Source organism: Hylobates moloch, unplaced genomic scaffold (genome assembly GCF_009828535.3).
Source record: "Hylobates moloch isolate HMO894 unplaced genomic scaffold, HMol_V3 SCAFFOLD_9, whole genome shotgun sequence".
NCBI lineage: Eukaryota > Metazoa > Chordata > Mammalia > Primates > Hylobatidae > Hylobates > Hylobates moloch.
In genome coordinates, this window is record NW_026652284.1 from 10,462,236 (window position 1) to 10,470,401 (window position 8,166).

The 8,166-nt window shown below is 48.8% G+C and overlaps 1 pseudogene; it reads right to left on the reverse strand.

The window, feature by feature from the left end:
• Positions 1 to 6,897: 6,897 nt before the first annotated feature.
• LOC116813897 (cofilin-1-like) lies at positions 6,898 to 7,704 on the reverse strand (annotated as a pseudogene).
• Between the last annotated feature and the right edge of the window lie 462 nt (positions 7,705 to 8,166).

Here is an 8,166-nt window from a genome sequence, read left to right on the forward strand (position 1 = left end):
TCAGGAGGCTGAGGCAGGAGAATCACTTGAACCCAGGAGGCGGAGGTTGCAAGTGAGCCAAGATGGCACCACCACATTCTAGCCTGGGTGATGAGTGAAACTCCATCTCAAAAAAAAAACCCAGAAACTAATTATCTCCCAGGTTTAGGGGCCAGAAGTCCAAAATCCAGGTGTCAGCAGGGCCACGATCTCTCTAAAGATCCCAGGGGAGGGTCGTTCCCTGCCTCTTCCTAGCTTCTAATGGCGGGTGGCAGTCCTGGGTGTCCTGGGCTTGTAGCTGCAACACTCCCATCTCTGCCTCCATCACCAGCATATGGTGTTCTTCCTGGGTGTCTCTGTCCACATTTTTCTCTTTTTTTTTTTTTTTTTTTTTGAGAGAGAGTCTCACTCTGTCACCGGGCTGGAGTACAGGGGCACTAAGTGCTGGGATTACAGGCATGAGCCCCACGCCCGGCCCACATTTTCCTCTTCTTATAAAGACTCTAATTACTGGATTAGGGGCCAGCCTAATCCAGTATGACCTCACCTAACTTGATTGCACCAGCAAAGACCCTATTTCTAAATAAGGTCACATTCCCACATATCTGGGATTTGGCTTTTTTTTTTTTTTTCTTTGAGACAGGGTCCTACTCTGTCACCCAGGCATGAGTGCAATGGTGCAATCATGGTTCACTGCAGCCTCGACCTCCTGGGTTCAAGCAATCCTCCTGTTTCAGCCTTCTGAGTAACTGAGAATACAGGCACACACCACCATGCTTGGATGATTTTTAAATTTTTTCTAGAGACAAAAGAGACCAGAGGGAACAGCCGCAGTGGCTCACGCCTGTAATCCCAGCACACTGGGAGGCTGAGGTGGGCAGATCACTTGAGGTCAGGAGTTTGAGGCCAGCCTGGCCAACATGGTGAAACCCCATCTCTACTAAAAATACAAAAATTAGCCAGGCATCATGGCGCATATCACTCATTCTAGCTACTCGGGAGGTTGAGGCACGAGAATCACTTGAACCCAGGAGACGGAGGTTGCAGTGAGCTGCGATCACACCGCTGCACTCCAGCGTGGGCGACAGAGCAAGATCCTGTCTCAAAACACAAACAAACAAGAGAGAGAGAACAGAGGTCTCTGAGATGGGGTCTGTACAAAAGATACCACTACGTTGTCCAGGCTGGTCTCAAACTTCTAGGCTCAAGTGATTCTCCTGCCTCAGGCTTCCAAAGTGCTGAGATTACAGGTGTGAGCCACTGCACCCGGCCTGTTTCTCTTTTTCTTTTCTTTTTTTGAGGAGGAGTTTCACTCTGTCACCCAGGCCCGAGTGCAGTGGCACGATCTCCGCTCACTGCAACCTCTACCTCCCAGGTTCAAGCAATTCTCTGCCTCATCCTCCCGAGTAGCTGGGATTACAGGCACCCGCCACCACGCCCAGCTAATTTTTTGTATTTTTAGTAGAGATGGGGTTTCACCATCTTGGCCAGGCTGATCTTAAACTCCTGACCTCGTGATCCACCCGCCTCAGCCTCCCAAAGTGCTGGGATTATAAGCGTGAGCCACCACACCCAGCCCTGTTTCTCTTTTTAACACATCTTTTTGTTGATCAACTTTTCCTTTAATCCCAAATTGCTCGGGATTTGTCATGAGCCGCCTGAGAAGACATGGAGTTGGAAGTGGAGACCCAGTGTCGTGCATAGAAGCTGGTTGTCACCAGGGTCTGTTCACGCTCAGGTGAAAGGCCCTCATCACACCAAACAGAAGCAGGCAGGATCAGAACACACAGCTGGTGAAACCCTCACAGGCCCTGGAGGAGGCCCGGATGCCCTGACCCACTTCATAAAGCCTCAAACAGGAACGCCAAAGCCAGGGCAAACATCACTGGTACACAGCTCACTCAGAGAACCTGCAAGGACCACCCTGGAGCTGTTGTTTAAATCTTAAAAAGAGAAGAAGAAACAGGAATTGAAAAACAGGTTTTCTTTCCTATTCTGATACCCTAAACCCCATTCCTCCTACACACACACGAACACACCTATAAACATAGCCACAGACATCTCTACACACACACCCTGAAACCCACCTACACACACAACCCTATACAAAACTCTTAGCATATGCCCCACACACTCCTAGAAGTGCACACACGCACACGCAGTAGGGGCTCCCATCTTAGATATTTTTAGAGGAAGCAATTTCATTGGGGTCTTTCCAGTGGTGCTCAAATTTCATTTCTCCATTTGGGAAAATCACATTTTCAAAATAGCTTTTATTTATTTATTTATTTATTTTTGAGACAGAGTCTCGCTCTGTCGCCCAGGCTGGAGTGCAGTGGCACAATCTCGGCTCACTGCAACCTCTGCATCCCGGGTTTAAGTGATTCTCCTGCCTCAGCCTCCTGAGTAGCTGGGACCACAGGCGCGCATCATCAAGCCTGGCTCATTTTCTTGTGTGTTTTTTTAGTTGAGTCGGTATTTCACAGTGTTAGCCAGGATGGTCTCGATCTCCTGACCTCGTGATCCGCCTGCCTCGGCCTCCCAAAGTGCTGGGATTACAGGCATGAGCCACCGCGCCCGGTCAAGAATAGCTTTTATGCAATAGTTGGAAGCCATGAGAATTGGCCAAGTCAGCCCCAGCACGGTTTTCCCCATAGTTTTCTTATTAACACCTTCCTTCTGTTGCAAATACCCACTGAGCTGGTTTTTCAAAAGCAGAAACCACTGACCCACTCACTGGTCTCCTTTGATACTTAGAGGTTAACGATTAATAAAAATATACATATTGATTCCAACTGCCAAGCTTCCCAGCCCTTTTCAGTATGTCCATCTTGGTGAGATCTGGCACCATTACTTACCACTTTTATGAGGAGGAAACCAACATTTAACCAAACTATTACCAGGCTTGCTGAAGTTCCTCCTGATCAGTCAGTTACAAACACACAAAATAACTAGACACTTCGTTGCCTGAGAGGCAGAAGGTGAATGGGCAATGCAGCCTGATGGTGAAACACGGTCTTTTTTGCTCTATTAGAATCCTGAGACTGGGCGCAGTGGCTCACGCCTGTGATCCCATCACTTTGGGAGGCCAGGGCAGGTGGATCACCTGAGGTCGGGAGTTCGAAACCAGCCTGGCCAACATGGAGAAACCCCTCCTCTACTAAAAATACAGAAATTAGCCAGACATGGCGGCGGGCGCCTGTAATTCCAGCTACTTGGGAGGCTGAGGTGCAAGAATCACTTGAACCCGGGAGGCGGAGGTTGCATTGAGCAGAGATTGTGCCACTGCACTCCAGCCTGGGCGACAGAGCAAGAGACCCTGTCTAAAAAAAAAAAGAAAGAAAGAAAGAAAGCAGCAGCATGATTCAGGCCGAGCATGATGGCTCACACCTGTAATCCCAGCAGGATTTGTTGAGCCTAGTAGTTCAAGAGCAGCCTGGGCAATAAAGTGAGAAAATAATAAAAAAAAAGTCTCTACAAAATAAAAAATAAAAAAAAAGAATAAAAAAAAAATAAAATAATCTACAAAAGAAAATAATAAAAAAAAAACTAACCAAGCCTGGTAGTGCTTGCCTATGGTCCCAGCTATTGGAGAGGCTGACATAGCTGAGGCAGGAGGATCACTTGATCCCAGGAGGTTGAGGCTGCAGTGAGCCATGATCATACCACTGCACTCCAGCCTGGGCAGCACAGCAAGATCCTGTCTCAAAAAAACAATAAACAATAAATAAATGGGCAGGGTGGCTGTAGTCCCAGCTACTTGGGAAGCTGAGGCAGGAGGATCACTTGAGCCTGTGAGGTTAAGGCTACAGTGAGCCATGATCAAACTACTGCAATCCAGCCTGGGCAACAGAGTGAGACCCTGTCAAAAAAAAGAAAAGAAAAGAGAGAAAGAGAGAGAGGGGGAGAGAGAGCAAGAAAGAGAGAGAGAGGAAGGAAGCAAGGAAGGAAGGAAGGAAAGAAGGAAGGAAGGAAGCAAGGAAGCAAGGAAGGAAGGAAGGAAGGAAGGAAGGAAGGAAGGAAGGAAGGAAGGAAGGAAGGAAAGAAAGATTTAAACCATTCTAGGAGGGAAGTTCCCCTCTCCTGGAACAGAATGCAAATCTTTGCCCATCCTTGCCCTGGAAGGAGAGGAGCCAGCTTTTCTGCTGCTAAGAACTGCCATTAATGGGCTGGCCTCCTCTGAGTCAGCAGCATGCTGAGTGCCTGACTTGAGCATCTCATGCAGAAGTTCTTACCTGGGGTCCACCCTCAAAGGTACATGCACCGAATTCATGGGGTGCTTGAACTTGGATGAGGGGGTGGAAATTACATCTTTATTTTCAATAACTTCTACTTGAAATTTAGCATTTGTTTCCATTATGAACGTAATCAACAAGCCATCGCATTGTTATGACTTTATGACTCTGTCCCCAACAGAAATTCCAGATATTTTCCTATCACATGAGAGTTGTTACAGAGATCTCCAGATATCTCCAGATATTTCTCAGTACTTTTGAATTAAGGCACTGACCCAACCTGCTGCCATTTGATGTCAAAGAAAAAAGTGCTTACAGCCAGGCGTGGTGGCTCACACCTGTAATCCCAGCACTTTAGAAGGCCAAGGTGGGTGGATCACCTGAGGTCAGGAGTTCCAGATCAGCCTGGCCAACATGGTGAAACCCCGTCTCTACTAAAAATACGAAGACTAGCTGGGCGTGGTGGCCCACGCCTGTAATCCCAGCTACTTGGGAGGGCTGAGGCAGGAGAATCACTTGAACCCAGGAGGCAGAGGTTGCAGTGAGCATTGTGAAGGGAATGAAGATACCTCACATCCCAAAACGGAAACCTAGGGGATGGGCCAGTATTTGCAGAGGAAGGTCCACCCTCTCTCTACTCCCATTCCTTGGGCAGCTCCCACCATGTCTGGGTCTTCCCTCTACCTCTGTTGAAGCCCCTAATGTGGACCCCAGGGCAACTGTGAGACCCAAGGGGACCCCTGAACACTAAAGGGTGGCAGCAGGACTCCTTTGTGCCCCCCAACAATGTAGGTGGGCCTGCAGATCGGGACCAGTGGGGAGCGTGCACCTCATTATGCACTCCCACCTCCATCTGTGAACATGCAACTAGCTCACTCTCACCAGACAGCTTCAAGAGAGCAGGGATTCCTAAACCCTGGATGGAGTCAGAGTGACAGTCACATACTTCACTCCCGAGAGAAACTTCTGGGCCTTGTAATTGCTGTAGTCTAGCAAAATGTCCCTCTGTACTGAGATCACTCATAGGTCATGGGAGATCCTCTGGAAAACACGGAAGCTCTCTGACATCACCATGTAATGATTCTTTTTCTCTTTCTCATGAGTGCTGATGGGTAAATAATAGTAGCTAATATTGACTGAGAACTTTCGATGTGCCAAGCACATCAAAAAAAAAAAACTTATTTATGGCCAGGTGCAGTGGCTCACACCTGTAATCCCAGCATTTTGGGAGGTCGAGGTGGGTGGATCATCTGAGGTCCGGAGTTCGAGACCAGCCTGGCCAACACGGTGAAACCCCGTCTCTACTAAAAATCCAAAAAAAATTAGCCAGGCGTGGTGGCGGGTGCCTGTAGTCCCAGCTACTTGGGAGGCTGAGGCAGGAGAATCACTTGAACCCAGCAGGTGAAGGTTGCAGCAAGCCAAGATCATGCCACTGTATTCCAGCCTGGGCAACAAGAGTGAAACTCTGTCTCAAAAATAAATAAATAAATAAATAAATAAATAAATAAATAAATAAATAAAATTATTTATGTATTTTTATTATTATCTCTTTAATTTTTTATCAAAGGTCCCTGTATTAGTCCATTTTCATGCTGCTAATAAAGACATACCCAAGACTGTGTAATTTACAAAAGAAAGAGGTTTAATGGACTTACGGTTCCATGTGGCTGGGGAGGCCTCACAATCACGGTGGAAGGTGAAAGTCATGTCTCATACGGTGGCAGACAAGAGAAGAGAGCTTGTGCAGGGAAACTCTCCTTTTTAAAACCATCAGATCTCATGAGACTTACTATCACGAGAACAGCATGGGAAGACCTGCCCCCATGATTCAATTACCTCCCACCAGGTCCCTCCCACAACACATGGGAATTCAAGATGAGATTTTGGTGGGGACAGAGCCAAACCATATCAATCCCTTACTGGTCCTACTTCCATGAGTGGCCATGACCAGGGGAAAAGGGAGAGGGACCAGCCAGCAAGGGGAGGGACCATCTCACAACATTCCATTCATATACAGACTAGTATCAAGTCACTATTGTGGTTAGGAGTTGGCAGCACAGGTAGTAACGGTGTTGTTAAAAAAAAATACAGCCCCTCCCCCAAACTGGGGTCCCTGGGGACAATTTAGTCTGCTTCAACCCAAGAGGAAACAGATCAAAATCGGTTTGGGGCTGGATGCAGTGGCTCATGTCTATAATTCCAGCACATTGGGAGGTTGAAGTGGGAGGATCACTTTAGCCCAGGAGTTCGAGACCAGCCTGGGCAACAGAGAAAAACCCTGTCTCTACAAAAAGTATAAAAATTAGCCAGGTGTGGTGACACACACCTGTAGTCTCAGCTACTTCAGAGGCAGAGGTGGGAGGATTGCTTGAGGCGGGGAGGTCAAGGCTGCAGTGAGCTGTGATTGCACCACTGCACTCCAGCCGGGGCAACAGAGTTAGACTCTGTCTCAAAATTAAAAAAAAAAAAAAGTGGTTTGGGAAGGCCAGAAACATCAGGAATGGAGGGAGGAAGAAAATCCAGGTGCTGGGAAGGCCCTGGGGTGGCAGGCTGTTTGGAAGGGATTGCCTTCCCCATGCTGGGATCCCCCCAGCACTTCAGGTTTGGCAGGAAGGGGGCGGCCTGCAACCCCAAGGGCAGGTCTGGGGCTGCCAGATGTTCCAGGCATGGGACTGGAGGGGACTCACAAAGGCGTGCCCTCCAGGGAGATGACAGCGCCGCTCCCAGCTTCTCTGCCCGGGTGCCATGGTCCTTGACCTCCTTGTAGCAGTTCGCTTGTTCATGCTTGATCCCTGTCAGCTTCTTTTTTTTTTTTTTCTGAGAGGGAGTCACACTCTGTTACCCAGGCTGGAGTGCAGTGGTGTGATCTCTGCTCACTGCAACCTCCGCCTCCTGGGTTCAAGCAATTCTCCTGCCTCAGCCTCCCGATTAGCTAGGATTACAGGCACGTGCCATCACACTCAGCTAGTTTTTGTATTTTTAGTAGAGATGGGGTTTCACCATGTTGGCCAGGCTGGTCTTGAACTCCTGACCTCAACTGATCCACCCACCTTGGCCTCCCAAACTGCTGGGATTACAGGCGTGAGCCACCAGGTCCGGCCCCTGTCAGCTTCTTGATGGCATCCTTAGAGCTGGCATAGATCATTTTGCCCTTAAGGGGTGCAGACTCAGGGGCCCAGAAGATAAATACCAGGTCCTCCTTGCTCTCCTTGGACCCATAGGTTGCGTCACCTCAGAGCACACAGCAGCAGTCTTTGTCTGGCAGCATCCTGGCAAAGGTGGTGTAGGGGTCGTCAACGGTCCAGCCCACGTCATCCACCAGGGTCTCCTCGCCCTCCTCCAGGGCGATGTTCTTCTCACCCTCACTCAGGCAGAAGACCAGCACCATTTTCTTGTGCTTCTTCACCTCCTCTGGTGTCGAAGATTTGTCTACTGTCACGTCAGTGAACACCTTGATGACACCATCAGAGATAGCCACACCAGAGGCCATGTTTTCAGAAACGAAAAGTAGATAGCAGCCAGGTGCCGTGGCTCACGTCTGTAATCCCAGGTTTGGGAGGCCAAGGCAGGAGGATTGCTTGAGCCCAGAAGTTTGAGACCAGCCCAGGCAATATGGCAAGACCTGGTCTCTACAAAAAATTTTAAAAAAAATTAGTCTGGTATGGTGGCATGTAGCTGTAGGCCCAGCAACTTGGGAGGCTGAGAGGGGAGGATTGCTTGAGTCCAGGAGATCGAGGCTGCAGTGAGCCATGTACACGCCACTGCACTCCAGTCTGAGCAACAGAGTGAGCCTCTGTCTCAAAAACAACAGCAAAAGAAAGAGAAAGAGAAAGAAAAAGAGATAGAGAAAGGAAGAAAGGAAGGAAGGCCGGGCATGGTGGCTCATGCCTGTAATCCCAGCACTTTAAGGAAGGCAGAGGTGGGTGGATCACTTGAGGTCAGGAGTTTGAGA